The 26408-nt window shown below is 43.5% G+C and overlaps 1 protein-coding gene across 5 annotated transcripts in view; it reads left to right on the top strand.

Moving 5' to 3' along the window:
- Positions 1 to 1980: 1980 nt before the first annotated feature.
- Positions 1981 to 26408, top strand: part of ADCYAP1R1 (ADCYAP receptor type I) — a 147357-nt gene continuing 122929 nt past the window's right edge. For 4 of the 5 annotated variants that reach the window (XM_030943058.1, XM_030943057.1, XM_030943056.1 and 1 more), the window contains exon 1: positions 2005 to 2574. The gene's annotated coding sequence lies outside the window, so the exon portion shown is untranslated. Of the gene's footprint in view, positions 2575 to 26408 lie in introns of all 5 variants that reach the window. The other variant, XM_030943055.1, reaches the window with a different exon arrangement.

The following is a 26408-nucleotide window of genomic DNA, read 5'->3' as shown; positions in this document are numbered from 1 at the left end:
TTACAGAGTCAAATTTTGAAACTTGTTGAAACTTATTTCTAGTTCAATCTCTCTCTCAACAATGTAATCTCTATTCCATAGTCTTCTTAAGTCAAAACACCTCATCCCAGTGTTTACATACAGATGTACAGGACTGTGTGAACTTTCTGTCAAGTTTTAAAAATTCTGTACAAATCCATTTCTCACAAGGGTGAAGGGAAGGAGGATTGAAAATTAAATTACATGCCATGGCAAATAGAGGATGGGAGATGCAGAAACTGAAGGGGAAGGGGTAAAAACCTGGAGAAAAGGAGGCTCGGAGAAACCTTATCACTCTCAACAACTCCCTGAAAGAAGGTTGTAGCCAGGTGGAGACTGGTTTCTTCTCCCTGGCAACAAGTTTCCCTGGACAGGAGGAAAAGGCTTCAAGACGTGCCAGGGAAGGTTCAGGCTGGACATCAGAAAGAATTTCTTCACTGAAAAGGTGGTCAAGCACTGGAATGGGCTGCCCAGAGAAGTTCTGGACTCTCCTTCCCTGCAGGTGCCCAAGGAATGACTGGATGTGGCACTCAGTGCTGTTTAGTTGCCAAGGGGGGGGTTTGGTCAGAAGCTGGCATCAATGATCTTGAGGTCTTTTCCAACTTTAATGATTCTGTGATGCTGTGAAAAGATAAGGAGAGGAAAAGGCTTCCACAGCTGGAAGAGCCTAGGCATACAGGTGTCACGGAATTTCAGGGTAATTAGAGGAACCTCATTAGCATGCAGCTGCTCTTCCAGCACCTCTCACAGAATCTGGGTAAGGATGTGGGCATTCAGCACCTCAAATTCTTGACACTGATCTGGGGGGCCTGAGAGCAGCAAAATCAGTGTGGGGCCAAGGGTCTCCATGGGATATCCTGGCAGAGGACTCCTCTGGGCCTGCCGTGGCTGCTCAGGCTCCTTTAGTGCTCATTCTCCAGCTCTGGAGAGCCTCCCCTCGAGCCCTGTGCAGCAGGGAGCAGTGCCTGGATGCTCTTGTGCAGGGGACAGGGGCCCCCCTGCTCTTCTGCAGGTACTGGACGCAGAACCACAGAATTCACAGAATTCTAGAATGACCAGGTTGGAAGAGACCTTCAATATCATCACCCAGCCCCAACAGCTCAACTCAACCCTGGCACCCAGTGCCACCTCCAGGCTTTGTTAAACACACCCAGGGATGGGGACTCCACCCCCTCCCCGGGCAGAACATTCCAGAACTTTATCACTCTTTCTGTGAAAAACTTTTTCCTGATATCCAACCTGTATTTCTCTTGACTCAGCTTGAGACTGGACACCCCCTCCCCTCTCTCCAGCCCTCCCTACAGCTCCCCTCCAGTCATTTCCCAGCAACTGGTGCCACTCCTGCACGGCTGTTCCAGGGGTCCCATGGCTCTGTGGTGCTGCAGGACAGTGCAGATGCTGCTGTTCTGTGCTGTCATTTCCTTCCCCGGGTGTGCATCTCCTGTGGAAGATGAGAGAATCCTCCCTCCAAGCTCAGAGGGTTCAGCCTGGACACAGGCCACCAGCCCATCTGCACACATCATCTGCAAAATGGTGTTTCCAGCTGAAATTCCTGCTCTGCTCCCCCTCAGTTCACTTCCCTGACAACTCCAGCTACTTTATCGCTTCTCTTGGCAATCAACCCTGCAGGTCCGGGAGAAATTGGCTCCTTTCATCCTCCCTCGCACAGCCCCCGCTCCCTCCCAGCAGCGATGCCATCGTCCCTCCCATCGCCGTGTGCTGCTGACCCTGTCACACTAATGAAATAAGAAATAAAAAATTCTGGGAAAGCAGAAACGGCGCTAAGGCAACAGGGAGAAGGCAGATTTGGGGTACGTGGGAAAAGGAAAGAAAAAAAAAGGGAGAAAGGGTGTTCGATTCGGGAAATTTGATTTGAATAAATCCCTCCTCCCGCTCCTCCTCATTGGCTTCTTTTTCTCCTCCATATTAATGAGAGCAGCCAAGGAGAAGCTATTGGTTCCATATCGCTTTCCCTTTGCTCAGGCACTCGGGGAGGAGGTGTTTGCATTTCTCCGCAGGACCAGCTCGCTTTGCAGAGCATTGTCTGGGTATGAGAATCACACACAGGCACAGGGGCAGGGGCGAGCGCACCGGAGCATCTCAGCCCGGCACAGCATCCCAGCCAGCCTGAGCACCCCTCTCGTCCCCCGCCCCGCCCCGAGCACCCTTAAAAAAAAAAAAAAAAAAAAAAGGGAAAAAAAAAAGTTTTAAAATATCCCACCTCCCTTCTTGCTTTTATTTTGTTGTTGCTGTTGTTTGGGTTTTGCTTTTTGGTTTGTTAGGAGGTGTTTTTTTTTTTTTGGTGGGTGTTTTTTTTCTGATTTAGCGATGGCAAATTCCTTCACGGCCAGGAGCTGGCCCATCCCCTGAGCAAAGGCAGCCTGGACATGACCGGCAGGCGAGGGAGGAGGAATTTGGATTCCCTTCGGAGGCGCCGACCCCTCCTGCGGCCGGGGGGAGCCAGCGCGGGCAGCGGGGCCGGAGCGCTCCCCGCGGCCACTGTCCCCCCGCGGGGATGCGGCATCGCCAGCGCCGGGACCGAGCCCTGCTGCAATGGTGAGTCCTTCCCCAGCCTCCTCCCGGGCCGGCTCCATCCCCCGAGCCCGGGGATGCCACAGGAACCGCCGGCTTGTCTGCCAGTGCCATTGATCACTGATTTACCGGCTCGTCCCCAGCTCCGGGGGACACTTCTTCTCAGTGGGGATTGCATGCCGGGCTCGGAGGATGCGCCCTCCAGATAGATTTGGTTCTCTGCGAACAAATCAATCTCCCTTTGCTGGCGGTGACAGGTTGAGGCGCTCGGTATGGGAATCACGTCTGGTTTTTAACACAATATGGCTGGTAAATAAAACCTGATTGCTAACAGCCCCGCCGCTGCTGTCGGCGTTTCCCGATGCAGCTCTGCATCTTCATCCTCACCTGCCGCAGAAACTCTGATTCAGCCTCGGAGCAGTGCAGCAGGACTTGCTTGTTTTTACTGTGGGGTAATAGGGAGAAACTGCGGTTCGTGTGCCTTTGACCTCTGCTCGTGTGCCTCTGGGCACTTCTCCTTATCGGTGTTTGAGCAGCTGGCTCTAATAATACCATCTTCATGCCGAGCACATCTCCCGTCAGGGGGATGGCACGCAGGACAGGCTCCTTCCCTCCCGCTGTGCTCTGAATTTAGGATGGGAAGCGTTCAGGTATGTGTTGGAATCTGAGGAGTTTGCAGCCAGAATGTGGTAATGCAGCTTGCTGTGCAGAACTGGAAAATGCACGGGGAAAAAAAATGGGAGATTTGATTAGTGGCACGCTGGTGTTTATGGCTACATGGTCATCCCACTTACACAGCAGCAGATCTGGAAGAACTCCCTGGAAGTCAGTGGATTTCTTCTGCATCTGATCTGCAGGTAAACAGAATCTGGCCTTTAGCTTGAAGGATGTATTGGAGTAGCACTGGAGGTAGCTGTAATAAGGAGAAAATCTTAACTAAAGTGAATAAGGCAGCAGAGTGATGTGATTCTTTCTCAGGGAATTATCAATTACCATCCGTCTGGTGCATGTTAATTACAGTGTGTGTGGTGGACTGGTACAGCAATATGTAACTGAAGCAGCATGTTGGATCTTTTATTTCATCTGTTGGAGTAAAAAAAAAAAAACCAACAAATGGATTTGCACTTGCTGTTATTTGGGTACGCAGCCCCCTCACTCCTCTGCCCAGCCTATGCAGCACTGCTCAGGTACAGCAGGGAAATGCTTCCGTGGCTAATCCAAGGGAATGTTTGATTGCTGGAGGTTAATGGTAGCACGGAGGCAAACTCCTGAAAGTGCTCCTGGTGTAGCTGCAGAGAAAGAACGTGTTACACAAGCATCTCTCTTTGGCTAATGCCAAACAGCCTGGAGCTGGCTTGGAGGAAGTCGTCCTGTAGGATGGGTAAGGCAACATTGGAATTTGGTGAATAATTAAGGAATGCTGGTCAGGGCGATAAGGGGAGTTGGATTAGAGTTGATGGTTTAGAGTTGATGTGTCTGCTTGTGTGTGGGTTGTGGTCTTCCACTTTTATTCCCACCTGTTTCCATGTGCTGTGGGCCAGCGTTGCTGCTTTGCTGTCATTCAGGACAGCTCCAATTGATCTCATTTTGTCCCGGGCATTTATCTCAAGATTTCCGCTGTTTTGTTCTCTCCAACCAAAGACGTGTGAATGGCCGGGAGGATAACCACAGCCTTCAAGGTCACGAGGAGGGGGCTTTTTGTGGGATAAATACACTTATTTCTCTTTAAACAGGCTTTGTGCTCCCTCCTGGGCTTCAGCTTTTCCATCACCTGTGGGGATCCCTGCAGGAAAACTGGAAGGTTCCTTCCTCACTGTGGGTTTGGGAATTCTGCTGCTGGGCCTCTTTGCTCACTGTGGGTTTGGGAATTCTGCTGCTGGGGCTCTTTCCTCATTATGGGTTTAGGAATTCTGCTGCTGGGGTACTTTCCTCACTATGAGTTTAGGAATTCTGCTGCTGGGGCTCTTTCCTCATTATGGGTTTAGGAATTCTGCTGCTGGGGCCCTTTCCTCGCTGTGGGTTTAGGAATTCTGCTGCTGGCACGGTGGTGCCCCAGCCCCACGGAGCTGCCCAGAGCTGCTGCTGCTGTTTGTGGGGCTCACAAACACGGAGGCAGGAGCTCTGTTGTGGGATGCTACCAAGGAGAGAGAAAACCTGAGATTTCTGAGCTTGTGGGCTGCGCTGCTGAGCACATTCAGACCTTTGTTCATCACATCTCTCCTCGTTTGGCTGACTGAGACAGCATCCTGGAGATATTTTTTTCCTGGGGTTGAGTTCCATATGTGCCTGTGCCTTTGCTAAGTTGAGCCCCGTGTCCCCGAGCTGATTCATTCCAATGTAGCAGATTTTGTTTGCCTTTCCTTCCTTCTGAGCACACTTAGTACAAACAGTCTAATTCCTAAATTAGCTCAGATTATCTTTTAATGAAAGCAGAGTATCTGAGTTAAGAAGAGCTGAGAAAAAAGTGAACTCAGGGCAGAATCATGCTGCAGCTCATGCCTGGTGGAGAAACCTGCAGAAATATCAGGTCTTGCAGTTGGTCCGGATTCTAACAGAGAAATTGCTTATTTGCCACTGCTCCCAGGAGAGGAAAACTGATCTGAGGATGTGGAAGTCAGTGGAGCTGCTCAATTTTATTTCACCCCTTTCCTTGGCCCAGAGAGTGCAGCCACAATCTTTAAGTCAAGGAGGGGAATTTTTTTGTTGGCTTGTGTTTCCTTGTTTCCATTTCCTCTGCTCCTGTCATGTCCAGCCAATCCCATACCATCTGTGCTTCGGTACACACTGCAGTCAACAGGATTTTGGAGTGAATTTTCCACATCAGGACAGAAGTGGAACAGCCCTGCTGAAAGGGATGTAAATGCAGCAGTGAGGAACTCTCTCTGGTTTTTTCTATCCACAATGTGAAAGTCATCTTTGCTGACAGTGTCTGGTCAGGGTGAGCTGTGGCACCACTGAAAGGGGCTGCTCAGAGTATCCCTGAGGAGACTTTCCCAGGTCCCTCGGTGCTGAACTTGTTCTGTTCTTAGGGAATGCTCTGCATACAGAAAGGTGTTTGGTACTTTTCCACAGCACTAACAAGTTCTAGAATTCCTGTGTCTCTCGTGGCTGCTGAAAGGCTGTTTGGATTGTAATCGAGTGGGCACAAATATATGGGAAAAAAGGCAGATTTTATTTTTATTTTTTCAGAAGCTTCATGGCAGAATTTCCACCCCTCACCCCATTGCTTTGCTGGTGGTTTATCCTCTGACCACATTTTGCTCTCTCAATTTATTATCTGTCTCCTTAGGCTTGCACTTTTAGCTGCACAAGGCAAACTAGGAATGAGTACAAAACTCGCTGGGTTGTTCAAGCCTTGTTTATGTAACTCACTGCAGCTCAGTGATCGTGTCCCCCCTGCAAGCTCATCTCCAGAGCAGCCAGATTAATAATTTCAGGGCTGAATTTAGGACAAGCTAAACCATTCCATCTCCTAAAGAAAAGGTGGAAGCATCCCCACACAGAGGATTTAAAGCCAGTGTGGCTGTGGTGCTGAGGAATATTTCCTCAGAAGGGGTCCTGCAGAAATAGGCAGCTGCAGGGACTCTTGTTTGCTGCTCTGTTAAATGCAAATTAATTAATTTATTAAATGCAAAATTATTTGTTAAATACAAATACTTCAGTTTATCTGGAGACATCCTGACAGTCTCATCCCTGCTCATTCAGGTGTCATTATCTTACTCCTTGATAGAATCTACTATCTGAAACTACTTTGATCTATTTGACTGCCATATTTAAAAAAAAAATAAACTTTTTCAAGGCGGTAAAACCTCTGCTTAATGCCATTGTTAAAAAAACTCAAACTAAAACAAGCACCAAAATACCCAACGAGTAACTAAATAATTCTAGTTTTTGTTAATGTGATTCCTAATTCACTCTAAAACTGAGAGAAAAGGGGATATGGAGAATATGGTCAAATTCTTCTTAATAATGATTATGGCAACAGCAATAACAATAATTTATTTTGTAACACATTGGGAATATTGATGTCGAAGAGCTCCTTAATGAACATACATTAAACGTCTGCTAGGTCTGTTTTCAGGTTTGTCCATTCAGTTGGAGGAATCTCACAAGAAATGTGCCTCAAACACAGTGGCTTTTGCACCCCCTTAGAGAAGCTTGGGTCAGGATTGCTTGGGTGCTGCAAATGGAAGGATAATTATGGTCAGTTATCTATGATTTGTTGCTTTGCTAAATGGAGCTGAGGGTTAGGGCAGGAAAAGATGTTTTAATCTGTGTGGTGGGTTAATAGCCTGGATTTTTTTGTTTTTTATTAATTTGTTGCTCAGAATCAGGAGAACTTTGCTACTTTCTGTCCCTGCAAGGGACACTGCATTGTCCAGTCTGATTCTGTGAGGATTCTTTAGGGAAAAAGAAATTGTGAAAAATGAAGGGAAAAAAAATAAATGGAAATGTGGCTGAATTAAGTTCTTGGTTTCTGGGCAGCAGATTGATTGTTAGGTCCATCTCTGAGGGGTGGAGGATGTATAAATTCATTCATTCTCAAGAGGAAACTTGTCCCCAAAGGATCCCCTGGCAAAACTATTGCTCATTTCATGTGGAAGGAAGGATTTCTCACTCGGAAGTGTTTGGCTGCCTGCAGGATGCTCATCTACTCTCTGAAAACATCTGAAAACGAAATTCTCACATCCAAGCCAATCCCCCTAATCCGCTGTGTTGGGGATGAGCAGAGTGGTTCATGCCATCCTGGAGGGGGTCAGATGAATCAGCCCATGGAGATTCTTGCAGCAGCTGACTCAGACACACATCCACAATCAGCCAGATGGAGCCTTCCATGGTATCTCAAGAGGCATCCCCAGCAGTGAAATGCCTTTTTTCCCATCTCTCTTTGGAGGGGAAGGCTGCTGATGTTTTGCTAGCTCACAAATTTTCATGGCTGGCAAGATTTATAGAAAACCCAAGTTTTATGGAAAGTCCAAGACTGCTGTGGTGGTCCCCACATCTTCCTCACCCACATCTTCCCTTTATTCCATGAAGGGCAGACACAGCTGCTGCAGAATTCATGCCACATGTCCCAGACAATATCCTACCTAGTAATTTTTTAAAAATTATTCATTGATTTTTGAGATCTGATAGGCTTCCTTGGTGTATCAACACTTTCTTCCTTTGTCCAGTTACTCAGAGGGATTTGCCAGCTGAGGCTGGGATGGGATTTTGTGGTTACACCAGCACAGGGACACATCTAGGACAGCGACACGATTTCCTGCAGGCACACACAAGCTGGCTCTGCCTGTTCCCTGAGCCAGGCAGGAGCTGTGAAAGCTCCAGATTCATCTGCTCTACCCTGCATGGGAATGGCTGCACTGGAAGCTGCACGGAGCTGGAGATGAATGCTGACCAGACCTCATTAGCTCAGGGTTGGCACCTTGTGAAATACGTTTTGACCAGCTTGGAGCCCTTGTGCTCAGAACTAGGTGACCTAAAAGGCATCTTTTTGCCATGTATCAATAGCTCAGTGCTTTTTTATTCTAATGCTTTCATCCTCTGTCCTAAGCTAACAAAGTCCACTGATAAATAGATTTAACTAACATCTTCCTCCTTTGCTATTGCCTTCAAAATTATTTACTGAAAAACAAATAATGCAAAAAATAAAAACATTAAGCTCTCAGAACACATTGATACATAGACTGGAGTTAAAAGTTGTAGCAGTAAGGGATACATTTCTCCACAGCAGAAATAAGTTATATATGTTTGGAAAGGGAGTTTAAAATAGCTAAGATATCTTTAACTCTGAATTCCTTTTCCTGGAATGGAAAGACTTTATTAAATCACAACATCTCTGTTTCTGCTCCTACTGTCACATTTTTGAAGCAGGTTTAGAGAAGGTGCTTTTTATTTCTAGCAAAAACATAAAGTGACATGGTCATGGTCAAAAGTAAAAAACAAAATATTTTGTTTTAAAACAAAATATTTGTAATAATTACATTTTACATGCAACTGCATTCTTAAGTTGATGCAATTAGTACCAAAAGCCAAATATGAGCTTGGGCTTAATTTGCATCTAAGATTTTGGACACACAACAGAACTTTCTCTTGGCCTAGAAACAAATTCTGTAAAGAAGCCAGCACAAGTGCATTATTTAAAGACCCAAGTTAAAGTTAGTGAAGTTACTCATTTCCTGTGTTTTAGAGAGCTGGATCTTTGGATTCCTTCCAGGAGTTTTGTGCTCTAGCTTAAAATGCAGAGGAGATGAGAGAGCATCCGAAATACCGCAGATGCTTGAGCTCTTCATGACTAAGGCTGGGAATGTGTCACAGCTGTCACTGCAGCCTTGGATGGCACAAGCCATGCTCATTCATCGGGGTTTCGTGGCTTTTGACAGCCTGGATGGGGTTTTTGTGCTGCTGAATGGGTTTGGAAGCTGAGATGATTACGTACAGTGGGTGAACAGCTGGAATGAACTTCATTAGAGAATAGTTCTCGGTGGCTGCAGGGAGGGAGCACAGTGGAAAGCCAATGTTAGCCATGTGGAAGTTGTTTCTCTGCATCATCCAGGCCTCTGGATGCTGCTCTATGTTCTCTAGCTCTTTGTTCTCTGGCCTGTTGCTTGTTCCACAGCTGCATGTAGCAATGATTGTCATGGAAAAGAGATTTCACAGGCTACCAAAGTCTGAATTTCATTCAGAAGAGAAGAAGAAAAGCACATCACAGCCTTTTCGGTGCCTCCAGCAAGTGTATCCCTGGCAGATTTTCCCCTCTAGTACTCAACTCATTTCCTTTTCTCTGTATGGAACTTGCAGGTCCCTTTTGCTAAGATAATTTTTATGATGCTGACCCGAATCGGGATCCAGCTCTCAGATCAAGATGGGTGTGTGTTTGAAGTGTCTGCTGTATCTGAGTGCAGAAACTCCTGTTGAAATAAAAGGAGATTTAGGACATGACTCAGCCACTTAAACAGAGGTGCTAAGTGCCATTTGAGATCCCCTGGGGTATCTAACATCCATCAGGGATTTGTCAGTGTGGTGTTTATCTACAGCACATCATTTCCCCTCTTCCTGAGGGCAGGTTAAATACCCTGGGGTGTTGCTGCACCAAACACCAGCGTTTCAGCTACTGATTCTGGCCTCTGGCCAGTGCCCAGTCAATGTGGATAAATACAGTTATCTACTACAGACTCTGTAGCTCTTTAGCCCCAAAAGTCTTCCAAAAATGCCACTGAAATGGTTTCATTTGCTGTCTGAGTCCTGTCCTGGCTTTCTGATCCCTCCTCCTGGTGGTGTAGAATGAGACTGATCAAATTTTGACCTCAGTGGTCTCACCAAACACACAAAGAATTGGTTGATTTTCATATACTCATGCAGGGCTTGAAAATATAATTTTGAATTTCTGTCTTGAATCACGGTTAAGATACTGGCCCACCAAAAATTTAAAAAAAAAAAAACCACTACCAAAGAACCAAAAAACCACCCAAAATCAACCAAACAAAAAACCAAACCAAAAAACCAAACCAAAAAACCAACCAACCAAAAAAAAAAAAAAACCAAAAAGAAACCCAAAAAACGAAACAAAACAAACAAACAAAAAAACCCAAAACAAAACAAAAAAAAAACCCCAAAACCCCCAAAAAGCAACAAAAAAAAAAAAAAAAACCCAAAAAACCCAAATCCCCCAAAAAAAAAATCTACATTTTAGGTGTATCTGTTCGCTCCAAGTCATTCCTGGAATTATTTTTTCATGAGACAACCTCGAGACTGCGTTTGACTTTCTCCAGACTCAGCTACCACTGACAGCTCCTGGCTTTTGTTGCCCAGGTTGCTCTCTCCTTCTACGGTGAGAAAGAACTTCTGGATTCTTTGAATGTTTGTGATTCACCAGCTCCACTCTGGAGTTTTTCCTTGCAGCTCCTTTTCCCAGCTTCCTTGAGATGCAGGTTCCATCTGCACACAGTTTTGCATTTTTAATGTGAAAAGACCTTTCTGTCCAGGTTCCAAAGTGCTGCTGGCTTTACTACCAGGTTGTTTCAGTTTCTCCAAACTCTCCTGTTAGGAATGAGCAATGTCAACCTCACACTTTCTCTGGGGAAGGTTTGTGGGGCTTTTGTCTGCTTTCTGGCATGTTCTCTGTCTCTAGAAAACACAGAGGTGGGTCCAAGGTGATTAAAGCAAAACATGGCCTATTTAGAGCAAAAATCTTCAAAGCACCAGGCTTTAATATTCTTCTGATAGACTCAGCATCTTCTAGGTCCTCTGAGGAGATTTATGTGCATCAGTTTGGAAAACTTCTCATGATGCTCTCCCTGAAAGAAAAATGGTTTTTTATCTTTCCAGGATCCATCTGGAAAAGGAAGTCTCACATCTTCATAGCAGAAATAAAACTGTTTTCTCCAAACTAAAAGTCTCCCTTTTGACATAATATTATGTCAAATTATGAATATTTTTCTCCTGATGGATCATTACATCGATCTCTTGCTTTCCTTCCCATTGTCCCTACTGAATTAGAACAAGGACATAATTTAGTTACTCTGTTATTTCCAAAGAGCTTCTGATGCAAACCTCAATAAATAGATTATGCATATTTTCATGTACTCTGTATTATGCAGTACCATGGGTGTGACCCTTTGCCAAATTCATTCACAGCCAGAAGAAGTTTAGTGTGTAAAATGTCATGAAAAATATGGATATGAAACCAGCAGCATGAGATCTCAACCAGACCACTTAGATCAGATAATTTGGAACTCACAGTTATTTTCTAAAAGGGTGAGAAGGAAGTTCACCTGAACATTAACATGCAGTTCATTTCTTCACTGACTGCAGAAACTCTAACCTGATATTCTGCTTAATGAACTGACAGACTGTTCCATAATGAATGTCATTCGCTGAAATGTTGAAGTTTAAAAACGCTTTCGTTTAAACCAGGGGTTGCCTGAATTTTCTGGCAATCATATATAATTTTATGTAATTTTCTTTTTGCTTCTTTTATAACTACTTGCTGTAAAATACAAGCTTTTTATGTGTGCAGATGTCTGGGTGGAACTAAATGGTGTTTATGAAATGTTGTCTTTACAACAATGGAACCTGTGGAATACAGATTTAAATTATTTTGATTCTAAATCAGGGTTCTAAAATAATTAATTGGATTGGACATGCTTTTTACCCCCATTAACTGTGGGGGAATACTGGGCAGTAAGTGCTGTGGAAGAGCCAGATAAGCCAGATATGGTGATCTGAAAAAAAAAGTGAACAGATCTCCCCATTCCATGTAAATTGGCCAGACTGGAAGGATATGCAGGAGTGTCTGAGTGCATGGCCAGGATAATCCTTATCACTCTCTTCAGCAGCATGTTCAAACTGGCATTTTATAAATCAGCTCTCAGAGCTTTACCCCAAAATATTACAGCTTCTGATTCACGGGCTGGTTTCAACATGCCAAATTTTCCTGTACTTGTGCCACGTCCTTGCCATTTCCAAAATGCATCCCTGTAATGTGCAACTGCTTCTGTGTGACTGAAAAATCACCGCCTCTGGTGCCTTGTGTTTGCATTTAGCCTGCAACAGGCAGAAGATCAGACCACAAAGCAAGACCTGTATTTATCATTTTAGTGCATTTTTATCAGGAATGGCAAAGATAAAGAAGACAGACTTGAGGGTGGCTGACCACGCTTTGTTCTTTCACATCTCTGCAATTGCATTCAGTGTGGAATCAGAGAATCAATCATAGAATCAGAGATTCATGGGATGGTTTGGGCTGGAAGGGGGCTCAAAGCCCATCCAGTTTCACCCCTGTCATGGGCAGGGACACGTTCCACTGTCCCAGGTTGCTCCAAGCCCCATCCAACCTGGCCTTGGACACTTCCAGAGAAAGGGAATCCACAACTTCTCTGGGCAGCCTGCTCAAGTGCCCCACGTCCTCTGAGTAAAGAAGGCAATTAATCTCTAAGGATTTCTTAATTTAAATAAAGTAATAATTTCCATCTTTCCTCAAAATGCATCTCAGGACTTTGCTTTCTTTGCTGCTGGAGGAACACAGACCAGGGTGCTGTCCTGACATCCTCCTGCCTTTCTTTTCAGCACTTCTAAACATTGTATTAAACTTTGAGGTATTTTTTTTTCTCCTCTAAGTTGAAGAAGGCTGTGAACATCACTGATGCAAGGGAGCATGAAGAAAGAAAAAAGTACTAATGTGCTCTAAATTGGACAGGTAATATTGACACTATCTAAAGCTGGACTGAGCCTTCAACAAAGTTCTCATCTCTAAGAAAGACATAAACTCCTTCACTCTCAGCAAAAGGAACCACAGTGATTTGACACTCCATTTAATAATGAAATGTGCAAAAGAATAAAACAATGCACATTCTTCCCAGTGCCTTCCACTCCCCTCTCTGCTATCATCATCCTCTACCCTTTCTTGCTGTGCTCCCTCTTTATCCAGCTGGGATTCAGGCTGTTCTTACCCTGACTTCAGCCAGCATCACCATGATCTCCATGGCTGGAAGCTCTGTATTTTCAAAACTAGTTTTATAAAATCTTCTACAGAATCCCACACTTTATTCCTTATTGCCTCTGTCAGCAGACTGCTGGCTGCAGTGACCCATGAACTACAGCACAAAGCAGGAGTAGCACAGTGTGACCTACACCTTTCTCCATCTGCTGTTTTGTTTTTTCCCCTGAGTTTCCTGTGAGCAGCTCTGGAAGAGCTCCTACTCGATGTTGTGCAATGAGCTCAGGGAAGGAAGCCCATTGTTAATGTCAGCAGTGCTGAAATGTTTGTCAGGTATGTTTGTCCTGCTTGTTGCAACTTGGCCTTTCAACAATACCATGGGATAAACAAGACATGACCCCAAGTTCTTAATATGTCTCTCAGCAAATATTCTACTGACGTTCTTTATTTTTTTTAAATAAATCATTTAAAGGAATCAGTCAAAGCAGTGAAACTTGTTTGTTTATTTGGGGACTTATTCAACGTGCTGCTCCAGTAGCAATGGAATTCCATTGCAAAATCACTACACCCTGTGTGAGGCACCAGGAGAGGTACACTTGGAGTAAATTATACAATACATCATTGTCATGGAATCATAGAATGCTTTGGATTGGAAGAAACCTTGAAGATCATCCCCTTCCACCCCCTGCCACAGGCAGGGACAAATTCCACTATCCCAGGTTGCTCCAAGCCCCATCCAGCCTGGCCTTGGGCACTTCCAGGGATGGGGCATCCACAATTTCTTTGGGAAACCTGTTCCAGCACCTCAGCACCTTCAAGGGAACAATGTCTTCCTGATATCCACTCTAAACCTGCTTTCATTCCATTTAGAATCATTCCCCCTTGTCCTGGCACTACGTGCCCTTTGTAAATAGACTCTCTCCATTGCATCTACATAAACACAAATTCTACACTATATCTACAGAGTATAAGAATATAAAGTTCAAATAATTATTTTTTTTCCTGAAGTAAAAATTTTAAATAAATCAGATGTCTTGTGCTGCATAATAGCTTTACCCCCCTTCCCCTTGACGCTGTCCATTGCAGGAGTCTGGGATGACTTGGTTATCTATAAACTTCCACAAAGTACACATCTGAAACTACTGCAGGAAAATCCACTTTGATTCGTAAAACACTCTCTTAACTCCCCTTATAGATTTACAAAACAAAGGCTTTCCATGTCAAGGATGGGACATAGGGTTAATAGATTTGAAGTAAAAAAAAAAGAGATCAAAACATTTCCTTCAGGAGTTTATAGAATTAAAAAGTGAATACTTACTGTTCTCCCAAAAGACTTCTTAAAAGTGTCGCTGTCATTATCCTAAATTGGTAGTTAAGGAATTATCTGAGGAAAACTCACGTCAGAGAGTTCTTGTGTGCTCAGACAGGCACAGACTCGTCGCCAAACATTTTTCTATTGCTTGGGTTTTGCATATGTGCCTTTTTTTATCTCCACGCTGCACAGTGACAGAAATTTCTGTTGTCTTCTCGAGATGAAATGAATCTCCCTAGATGAGGGAAAACTGTTTTCATTAAGATCTCTTCAGCAGAGGTGCTTTTGCTTGACAGCACTGGCATGAATACCAATGAGACTGGAAATGGTGAGGAAGGCAGATAATCATTTACAGGGCTCTGAAGGGAGGGGAACAGCAAGAATCTGCAGCAGCCTGGGAGAATCTGATCTCCAAACTCTCTATGCAATATCTAAATAAGGCATTTAATGAAAGCATGAAGGTATTTAAATGAAGGCAAATAGGAGTTTCAAACTTCATGGCCCAGAGATTGTTTTCACAGGCACTTGGGATAAGGCTGTTCTGGTTGGTGGTGAAGCAGTGAAGCAGAATGAACAAGAGTGATGGCAAAGGCATTACTTGACCTCAAGGTTCCAAACCTGGTGTATTTCACGTTGCAGTTGCAATATTAAAGGCATTTTCTTGCTTCTGCTATGAAACCACCACTGGTGATTGTTGGCTACTCCTTGAGCTCCCTCATGTTCACAAAGAGGTAGCTGAGAAGTCACTTCTGGTCCAAAGGTGGGTGATGAGTTTAACATAGAAGCAAAGGCTCATTGCTGGCTGCACAGGAGATTTTTACCCTGGTAGGGGATTGCTCTGTGGTTATTGATTTGTTGCCATTGGCAGATGGATTCACTGAGGTCCAGCTGTTGGCTTGGACAGAACAGCTTTGCTTTTGGATCTTTTAAGCACTTTTGGTTTACACAGCTCAGAAATGAGAGCTAAAGAGAGCCAGATTACCCTTTTACTCAAGGAGAAGGGGAATAGAAGACTAGAGACTGCAAGAAGATAAAGACAATCTAGAAATAAACTTGTCTACAAAGACCTGTTGTGGTTCGTGGATAAAAGTGCTTTAGTCCTCCAAGGGGCCTTTGAAGTCAGATCTGACATGGACACCTGTCCATGGTAATGAGAAAATATTTTCAAACTTCAAATGCTCTGAAATGATTTTATATTAGTGAAGCCTTTACACAGATTCTATTTTACCATTTTTCTTTACATCTTGGCCTAGTCTCCAGTAATTAAAAAAAATATTCTCTTCCTTAGTTGCTGCCTGCTCTGTGCTGTCTCATTTCAATTAATTTAGCCACTGTTTGCTCCTTAGTCTGCAGCAGAACTGGTGACAGGGAATATCTGCTTGCATCTCCTGTTGGAATGTATTCCAGCAGAATTTGTTATCAAGTTTTTTGGGATATGAGAGACTCTACAACTCAGGAAAACATTGGCTGTGCTGATGCTGGGTAATGGAACACCACTAGGGAACATCCTAAACTCTGGGAATTTGGTCACTAAACTGTTACTAAATTATTATTAAATGAATGATAAATAATTTGCATGTTGAATGGGTTTGCAGGTCAGCTGAGATTCTCCTTTACAATGCCTGGGCTCAAATCAGAGATGCTCCGATCTTGTTCATCATTCCCAACAGGCAGTGTGCAGATGGCCACGCTGCTTGAAGGGCTGAAGAGGTTAAACAATTTCTACAAACCCATTTGCCTCAATCCAAACCCAGCACACATCTCAGTCACTGTGTGTGGGGGTGTGTGAAGTGTGGCTGAAAAAAACGCCCCAAATGAACAGACAGAAAAAATTCTGCCTCGTGCCTCCCACATTCCCCAGCTCCTGTGCTATTCTAGCTCTCCTGGCAGTGCTGTTGGATTGCAGAAGTATCTTAAGGCAAAATCCCTCAGTTTAGTTGTGGCTCTGTGCTTTGATATTGTGTGTTGTGGCAAGTCTGGATTATGGAGCATCAGAGTTCAAACCCTCAGCTGAGACAGGGCAGGAGAGATCTCCCTTGGTGGACAGACCTGATTTGCCAGAGATTGGGAAGTGTGCTGGAAGAGAGAGCTGGCCGCACATCAGAGAGCCTGTATACTCAACTTGCAGATTCCTGGGAAGTTGTTTCCTTAGTGACAATAACAACAAGAGCAATTTTAAAGCATTTTCTTCATGTCTGTTTTTAGTGCTTTGGAGGTATTCAGAAGTCAGAGTACAACTGGCACTTCTCTTCAGAAAGGGTTTTTTTTTTCTTTACTCTGTTGTCTTTCTTCTCTCTTTTTGTAGCTCACCTTGACATATCAGAATTTTCGTGTGTCATAGGGATCTGTCTTAAAGCTGTTGGCATTTGTAAATCCACAGACACCCTGGGAGCTGAAGGGACAGATCTTTCAGGAGTTTCAGTATGTCCAGTACATGGTAGCAAGATGGGAGGTTATCCCTGTGACATCAGTGCTGGGGGTCGTGGAGGGTGGACACTCCTTAAAGCCAATCCCACTGCCGTGGAAGGGACTCACCAACCCCAAAACTAGGCTTGTAAGAGGAAGAATTAAGAAAGTGAAATAGAAAAACAACACAAAATCGTGCTTAAGGCACAAATATTAACAAAAGTAATCAACCTCCGTATTATTCAACATCCACAGTAAATTTTGAAAAAGAATAAAGTTGCAATATGGTCAGCAGGGTGGAGGGAGGAAGATACCACAGAATTCCAGAATGGTTTGGGTTGAAGGGGACCTTAAAGTTAATCTCATGCCAAACCCCTGCCACGGGCATGGACATGTCCCATTATCCCACTGTCTCCAAGCCCTGTCCAACCTGGCCTTGGACACTTCCAGGGATGGGATGTCCTTGCAAGAGAGTGACCTGGAATGAGCTGAAAAGTGGGACTGTCATAGCAATATGACCAATTTTTCAGTCTTTTCTGAGGAAACCATGCAGGGTGAACACTGCTCTTCATCCTGTCAATTAATCCTGAGCACACTCACAGGAATTAAGTTTTGATTTCCAAGAAATCAAGGCTGACTGAAACTCTCATGAAAAGACACAATCTGGAAGCTGGGAGAACATTTAGAGGTCATGACGTGTTGTGAAACTGAGGCAGTACAAAAAAAGTACAAACTCTGTTATTTCTGAATTAGAAGGGCAGTCAGTACAGGCTTCATCTTTAACCAAAGAGACCAAAGAGTGACTGAAGTCAAAATATGATTCATGCCACGGAGGTGTCAGGCTCCTTTTATTAACAGCAGAAAGAGACTAAAATATCTCAGCTTTTAATTTAAATGCTAATAATTAACTGGGAAGAACTCTTTGTCCAGGAGCAGTACAGTCAATTCACTAACACCACAATTCTTTCTTTGTTCAGAGCATCACATAATTCTCAATAAATTACAATGTCATGAGCAACTTTGTTTTCCCTTCCTCAGTCAGGGCAGGGAGGCTTAGAACATCGTGTGTGTGCATTTCCAAATGTGCTTTTAATTTCCGTTCAATTCTTAGACGGTAATTCTTAATTAAATTATGAATTGCTAGAAACTAAATAAGAATGAACTATATGGCATGGTCCAATATGGAAAAATCAATGAAAAAATAGAAATTAAAATGTATAGCCTTAAAATATTCCTGAAATACCTTCCCTAGTTATTAAAAAAAATTGCCAAATTCTGTCTTCCAACTCAGTTATCATCAACCTTTTTTCAGGGTGGGGAAAACAAAGGCTAAAAATGTAAATGACAAACAGAAATAGCATTTATGGTTAAATATAGATTGTCCATTTGCTATTTTAACACTTTCATTTGGATCATTAATTTAAATGGAGATCCCTATTAATGAAGCTGCAAGGTTGATTAAGTTCTAAGTTCTGCTTTGGACAGCTTGTGCTGGTATCCACATTTCACACCAGTGCTTTGGAGCCAAATTTCAGTCTCTCTTGTGAACTGTTCCTTGCTGTTATGCAACTGCATTTTCTTCAGTATCTCACCATTATTAAGTGGTTCCAGCCTAGACTTGAATCTTTATCCCTTCATCAAAAACCTGATCAGGTTTGACTCAGCCCTGCAACACGTGGCCGATAAAATCTGGGATCACAAACTGTGCACTGCATGTGTATTTTACATTAAACCACTCGATAGCATCTGAGAAAATGAAAGTGATTTTTCTTAGCTCCAGCCCTTCAGGCTCTTTTCATGGGTGAATCTATTAGAGCAGAATACTGAATTAGGAATTAAAAGATTTACTAGGTTAAAGCAGAGAAATCCCACATGGGATGCAAAATGATACGTTGGTTATGTACTGGGGAGGGGAGAAGCAAGGAGGGGTGAAAACAAGTAGCACAACAAGAGTAGAACAAATTAAACTGACAGTGCACCATTTACTGAGCATGATGTGAACACATCGATTAAATGGCAGATTAAAGAGCAGGAGAATTTGTTGCATATTTTATTACTGGAAAATGTTTCCAGTCAGAGAATTAGAATATATGCATTGCTGAGACCCAGCTCTGTTAAGAATGACAAAATGAATCTGCTTGCTGTTTGAGGGTTAAAATCATAAACATCAAGAGTAGGAAGTAGCACATAGAAGAAAAAAAGGCGTAAAAAATCCCACAGGATCATAGGAAAAACTCGAGTCTATCAGTTTTGAATGTGAAGTCATGAAGTTTTGCAGCTCCCTGAAGACTCCAGAACCTCCAGCCAGCTGCACCATCTCATCATGACCTCTTGAATCTCCCCACTGAGCTGCTGAGGAGAGTTCCCTGACCTGATTGTATCTCACTGGCCTTGGCTGGCAAAGATTTATTATTTCATAGAATCACAAAAGCATAGAATCACAGAATGTTTTGGGTTGGAAGGGACCTCAAAGATCATCCAGTTCCGCCTCCTGCCATAGGCAGGGTCACCTTCCACTGTCCCAGGCTGCTCCAAGCCCGATTGAACCTGGCCTTGGACACTGCCAGGGATCCAGAGGCAGCCACAGCTGCTCTGGGCACCCTGTGCCAGGGCCTCAGCACCCTTTGACTAAAGAATTTCTTCCTCATATCCAATCTAAATCAACCCAATAATTAAACCATCTTGCCTGGAGTAACCTGGGGGTCTTGGTTTGAAAAGACGGGTGTCTGCTAAGGAAGGCAGGAGTCTCCCTTGAAATGGAAAATGTAAACCCCCTCACTCTGAAGGCTCTCAGGAAAAGATATGGGAATAGGAATAACAGTTCTTTACTAGGAAAAATAAAAATACAAATGCAATAGTACAAGCAAACAAAAAAAACCCCCACTGCTAGAGTCAGAAGAGGAGCTGCCCCCCTGTGTGTCAGGGGGTGGCACAGCCCCATCCCATGGGGGCTCAGCCCTCCTGCAGTGCCAGCTGTGCTGCTGCTGGAGCAGGGATCCTGCACAAGGGGGGAGTTTTCCTCTGCAGCTCCAGGGCTGCTGCAGATGGGCCTGGGCTCCCTCTGGCAATGCAGGGCAGCAGAAAGCTGCTCCTCTGGCAATGCAGTGGGCAAAGGCTGCTGTGCTGCTCCAGGCTCAGATTGGATCCAGGTAGGAATGCTTGGCTCCTCCCCTGGGCGCAGCATCTCCCCATGGGATGCTGGAATTGGATCAGCCCTGCAGGGACACTCACTGGCCATGGACAGCAGAGATCTCCTGGAGGGAGGATTGGTTGGAAGAGAGAAAGAAAAAAACTTTGGAAGAGATAAAGGAGGATTGGTTGGAAGAGAGAAACAAAAACTGCCCAGTTAACAAAAGATAACTGCCCCACCTCTGACAGATGGCAATAGAATACACACCCCCACTGATATCTTCAGCCTAAGACACTGGGTCAGGCAGTGATCCTTCAAGGAGCTTGATGGGGTCAGGAAGCAGTACAGCACAGATTGGTGTCTCCAGGCTGACTGGGGGTAATGTCCCTTCTAGCACAGCCAGAGCTGGTGACAGGGCTGTCTATGGCCCCCTTGAGTTATTTGAAGCTTCCCTATGGGATTTGTACCCAATGGTGGACACCTCATTTCTACAGAGGGTCAGCAGAAGGAAAGATTTCACATCTTCTAACGAAGAAATTTCAATTTCCTCTCAGCTAATGCAAGCAAACACCATTAACTTAAAAGTAGTTGAAAAGAAAAACACTGTGACAGAGTAAAAAAAGAGACTTTGGTGTTATTCCCTTTGCTGGTGATCAGAGGAGGTACAGCAGGTACCTGGAGCTAAATTAATGCTGTGTGGATCTGTAATACTGAGGTTCCCTTGGTGTGAAGTACTCAATGTCCTCCTTTCTCACTCAAGGCACTCTGCAGAAGTTGTTGCTTTTGTCTTCAGAGATGAAGATTGCCTTGAGGAGGCCTCTATGTGTGGGAGCAAGCTGGGGCGTTTGCTTTGCTTTGGGAAATGCCTTAAAAAGGCAGGAGAAAGAGAAAAACACATTAATTTCCATTTTAGAGAGATGCTAATCATGGCCTTTTGGACTGGAGCTGGATGACTGTCTCTGAATAACTATTAGGTTTTATTTACCTGCTTATTTATGACCTGTAAGCCCTAATGTCCTGGTTTGGGTTTGAGATTTGTTTATTAATTTGCTTTTGCTTTTTGGAAGAGTTGTTTTCATGTTATCCTACATTATTTTGATTTTAAAACTGCCATTATTTTCATTGCTGACTTGATGATAACACAGAATACCACACTCCTTTGCAGAACATGAGCCAGAATTATTTTTATAGAACCTGTGATTATTGTCCATCAAGGAAGATTTTGTGATCAATTAGAGTCAAGCCGTGCTGGATAGAATTAAACAATCCAAAAGGCATCTAAATCCATGCCACAACATTTTGGTTTCATCTAAGTGGGAGACCTACACACCCCCAAAATGTGCAAAGTATTACTGGAAAAATTATTCTCTGTCTCACACAGCATTTTCATTTTGGCTGTTTCTGAATAAAACAATCTTCAATAAAATACCCAATTCTCTGGACGTGTCTAATGGCAGCCAAGCTGTGCCCTGGAGAGTCCTCTGTGCACCATCCTATACAGACTCCAGCACAAAATTTATTCTGCTTGTCCAAAAGAGGCTCCCACTGTGCTAACTCCAGGTTATCACACATTTCGTTTTATTTGCTGAGAGAAGATCATTCTCTTCCCTTCCTTTCTGTGTCCCTACCCTGCTTTCCCCAGTGAGTTACATCTTTCAGAAAAACATACAAACTCATCCCATGCCTCATTTGCTGCAGCTGGCAACCAACTCCAGGGACAGAAGTGAACTCTGGGATATGAGGGAGGAAGTACCATAAAATGCAGATTCACCTTTTCTTTTGCACGTGGAGGATTTGGTTGGGGTTTGTTTGGTTTAGGGTGGGGTTTTTTGGGGTTTTGGTTGTTTGTGGTTTTTTTTTTTTGGTGGTCTTTTTTGTTTGGGTTTTCTTTGTCATTTGATTGGTTCGTTGGTTTTGGGTGTTTTGTTGGAGTGGTGCCTTACAAGAAAAGCTAGTCTTTGGTGCAGAATACATTCCCAGGGAACAACAAGAAAAGACTGAGATGCCTGAACCAGAAAATGTTGTGAAGATAACTCAAAGCTGTTCTGTGCTACCAGTACCTAATTCCTAGTACTTGCTTCCATGTTTAAACACAAAGATATTTCCAAGGCCAGCCAAAGCCCAGATAAACCATTCAAATTTGCCCCAGGTTTTGCCAGCTGACTGTCACATACCATTGATGGTTTATCCTTTATTTTCTGGTCCTGGTCCACCTTTAATCTTTTCTTTAATCCTCAATTTGGATGAGGAAGCCCAAGGAGGCCACTTGAATGTTGCTCAGTGCCATCTGCAGCCATGAGGGTCATCAATAATGCAGCCTGCAGAAACGAGGGCTTTGGGACAGCTGGGTTTCTTGTCTTAATAAATTGCATCCTTTGGAGGCTGCTGAAGTGGATCTCCCAGTGCTGGAGATCAATTAAGCTCTCTTTCTTAGGTTGGTTTTCTTTAGATTGGATATTAGGAAGCATTTTGATAGTTTTTAAAAGTTTTTGTCAAATGCTGACCTGTGTTTCCATGAGAAATCAGCCTGGGAAGTTGTCCCTGTCTGCAGCACTGTTCTTGTAGTTATTCCAAGAGCTTAGAAGAAACCCTCTCCACAGAATACCCAAGGAAATAGGGGAATAATGTAGAACTGATAAATTATACACCATGATGAAATTGTGAAATCTTTGGCTAAAATCCTTTGTCCTGAAGAGTTTCTGAAGGATCAGACCTTCATTACCTGACGTGCCTTAAAGGCACATGGTGATGATCACATTTTTTCAGTGTCATTTCAACTGAGCTTAAATTACATATATTAAGCTCAAGGTGAGTGCATATGAAGACCAGAACAGAATTTACACTTGATCTAATGTGAGGAAAGTAAAGGGGAGGAGGTTGGAGCAACAAGAAAAAAACTGTTGCTAAACACATCATTTAACCTTAATTTGCTGCCCACTGTAAGATGCTACTCATCAGCTGAGTGTGGCTTTGGCAACTTTTAATGTTTGGACTGAATCTTTTAATGTTGTTTCTCAAATCCTTCTCTTTCTGTCCCTTCCTCCTGATAGAAAATATAGAGAAATAGGATGTAATTAATCTGTTGCTTTGAAATACATAATTTAGGATAATCTAACATACGCTGTGGACTCTATGGGATGTGCTGATTACATCTCAGGGGCTATACAAGGAAATCTGTGGAAATTATCTCAGGTTTAGAGGTACACATTTTAATGAGATAACTCTCACCCAGGGCTCTGAAGGACCCCCCAGGGGAAAGGAGGCATTTTCACTGTGTCTTTGAGACGTGAGTCAACCTATTTCAAACTGAGCAGTGGGCACGTTGGAGAAGAAGGGGTTTCAGCTTGATTACATTTACGTGTTTATATCCTGGGTTTTACTGGGATGCATGACCATAAAATGACAAAGCTATCCAGTGGAAAGGAACAGTGCTTTGATTGTTTTCTGGGCCACAGGGGATATTCCAGTTCCACACGATACCTAAGAGAAAATGTGAATCATAGCAAGCTGGGTTGAGTCTGATCCGATGGCCATCCTGTCAATTATAAACTTCCTCATCAGATAGCTTGATATCTATAATCAGGATTTCCAGCTTTCACTCCACCAGACACATCCAAGAGAGGAAAATTACCCATTTTTTTTAGTTTCCATTGTCTCCTGTTCACACAGGATCTGTAGATAAGATTGCTGCTGTAGTAGCTTGGAATTTGATGGAAGTATAAACAGTGCTATAATGGATACATCTGACATCTTCTAGTTGTGTTTTGATGAGTTTGTTTTGGGGGTTTTTTGACCACCTCTAGAATTGATAAAGTAAGAGAACACATCATTTATTGGCCAATGGGTTCTGCATGTACTTGCATGTCTGTGTGTGTTCATATGAAATTGTTTTGGTCCTGCATAGTTCTGACCTTAGGGCCATATTCTGCCGCCCTATAGAGCACCATAGGGCCAGCTCATCTTCTAGAACTCTCCTATGGAGATCCATGAGCAGATAATGAAGATAAATATAGAGGTAGTCTTAATCACTGGCTGAAAAGATGATTGCATGGAAATGAATCACTTCTATTCATTTATATTTGCCTTTTTTTTCTAGAAGTGGTAAAGGTACTTTATTCATAATAATAGTGAAAGGGGGGGTGTATGAATTAAGCTGAATATTTACATTATCTAGAGGAAGGAAAGGTGGAAGGAAAAAGGAAAGGAAAGGAAAGGAAAGGAAAGGAAAGGAAAGGAAAGGAAAGGAAAGGAAAGGAAAGGAAAGGAAAGGAAAGGAAAGGAAAGGAAAGGAAAGGAAAGGAAAGGAAAGGAAAAGGAAAGGAAAGGAAAGGAAAGGGAAAGGAAAAGGAAAGGAAAGGAAAGGAAAAGGAAAGGAAAGGAAAGGAAAGAAAAGGAAAAGGAAAGGAAAGGAAAGGAAAGGAAAAGGAAAGGAAAGGAAAGGAAAGGAAAGGAAAGGAAAGGAAAGGAAAGGAAAGGAAAATTTTTCTCTGAACTCTTTTCTCTAGACAATATTTTCTCTAGACTCCTTTCTGTGTCAGGCTATGACTGCAACTTGTGTCAGAGCTTTAAGAATCATAGAATCTTTTAGTCTGGAAAAGACCTCCAAGATCATTGAATCCAGCCCTTAACTCAGCATCACAGGTTCATCACTAAAGCCTGTACTCAAGTGCCACATCCATACGCCCTTGAAACACCTCCAGGGATGCAATTTTCCTCATCAAAGTTTTCCTCATTGCAGAGACATGAGTTTACTCTGTACTTTCAGGCGAAAGGTGGGATCCAGCTCTGAGGCAGAGCCATGTGGTTGGGAAGCTATTAATCTGTATCTGCAGTGTCTTCATGTGTCAGAGAAATTGGTTCACATTTTATGGAGTCCTCTCCAAATTCTAAGTTTATTTTTACTTTCCTCCTCTCTCTGGAAGGCACGTTCAAGTCTTTTTTCTGCTGATGGTCCAAAGTGTTCTTCCAATTCCCAGCTTAACCTCTTGACCCAACAGTGACTTTGATTTCAATCACTTTCCTTCCTCTTTAGTTTGATACTTCTGCCGTTCTCAGGGCTGTGCCTATTCCACACAGGCTCTCCTGAGCTAATCAAACTGATTTTGTGCTTTACTACCCCTCTGTTTGCCAAGATGAGTAGCACATTGTCCAGGAGCAAGGCAAAGCCGTGCGCTGCTGAGGGCAATTACTCATTTTCCATCCACTGTGGAATCAGCTGAGAGGAGCCAGTGTGGATAGAGATGATTCCCTTTCAGACAGCCACATTTATGTGCCTTGGATTCCATCCCTGGTGCTGCAAGAACACGTGCTGTGGAAGGTCCTAATAATGTCCAAACGTAATGAGTTTATTAAGCACAATATGGGACACAGCTGGGAGCCCAGGCTGTCAGAAATGCATTAGGAAAGGAGGACAATAGGAAATGTAGAGGGGAAAAAATCACACAGTTTCCAAGTGCTCATGCAGTGTCTTAACCTTGTCTTTCAGTGTAGCAGAGAAGAGTGAAACTGTTAAAACAGAAAAAAGGGATTTGCACCTCCCTAAGGATGGAAGAGACAGGACTGTAGCCCCAGGCCTGCTCTGGGCTACATTTCCTTCACAATATTTGCTTGAGGAATCACAATAGGAGAGGTATCTTTTTCCCTATCCAGTGAGAAGTTGGGAAACACATTTTATCTGTCCCTGTATCAAGATGGGCTGGAGTTTGGCCCATGAAAGCTTTTGATGTTGATTAGAAGTGGATGAAGGAGTGTGGATGTTCATCTGTGCCCTCACCACAGACTGCCAGCTCAGAATGCTCACTGAAGTCCAAGCTGTTGTGTTCAGAATGCCTCTGACTTTGCACTGGAAGATGACAAGGAATTGTACACCTGAGGCAAAGAAAGATTGTTTGATCATCCTCTCTGAACAGCTTGGCAATTTCCCCACATTCCCAAGCACCCTTTTCTCAATACCAACATTGTGTCAGACTGGTTTCTTCACAACATCTTGTACTTATTCCTTTGGCATCAGGAAATACAATCAGTCGCTCATTGTATTCACCACCTTCCAAACCATTTCCTATTTTATTACTTTTTCCTGCTCTGAAACAGGAAGGGTAGCCTTGTTTCCCAGGGGTGATAAGAGTTTGCTGCACTGTTGCTGGAGCTCCAAGACTGGAGTCTTGTCCTTGAGTCCATCACCAGCTCCAGGGACACTCCTATGGAGTTTGCCCATGCTAAATAAAAAATGGAATGTTTTCTTAAAGATACCCTTGGCTTTTCCTCACAGCTGACAGCACCTTCCATGGAGCCTGGCTCTGGTCTGGGGAGCAATGGTGGCTTTATCATGGCAGTTTGATCTTAAGATAATCAGCTCAGCACATCAAAAGGGCTAATTGAGGGTGTTAACAGTGGCATCCCACTCTGATAAACAGAATATATTGAGTTAAGGAATTGTTTTGAAGGTACTATCCGAGTACTGCACTTGGGAAGATTCTCAGAGACAATGGGAATAAAAGGCTTTGGTCCAGAGCTGCATTTTCTGCTCTGCTCTTACTCTTTCCTGTGCCTGGAGAGGCAGAGGAAATATCTCT

This window comes from Camarhynchus parvulus, chromosome 2, assembly GCF_901933205.1.
Source record: "Camarhynchus parvulus chromosome 2, STF_HiC, whole genome shotgun sequence".
Lineage (NCBI taxonomy): Eukaryota > Metazoa > Chordata > Aves > Passeriformes > Thraupidae > Camarhynchus > Camarhynchus parvulus.
This window is presented reverse-complemented; position numbering and strand designations above follow the sequence as displayed.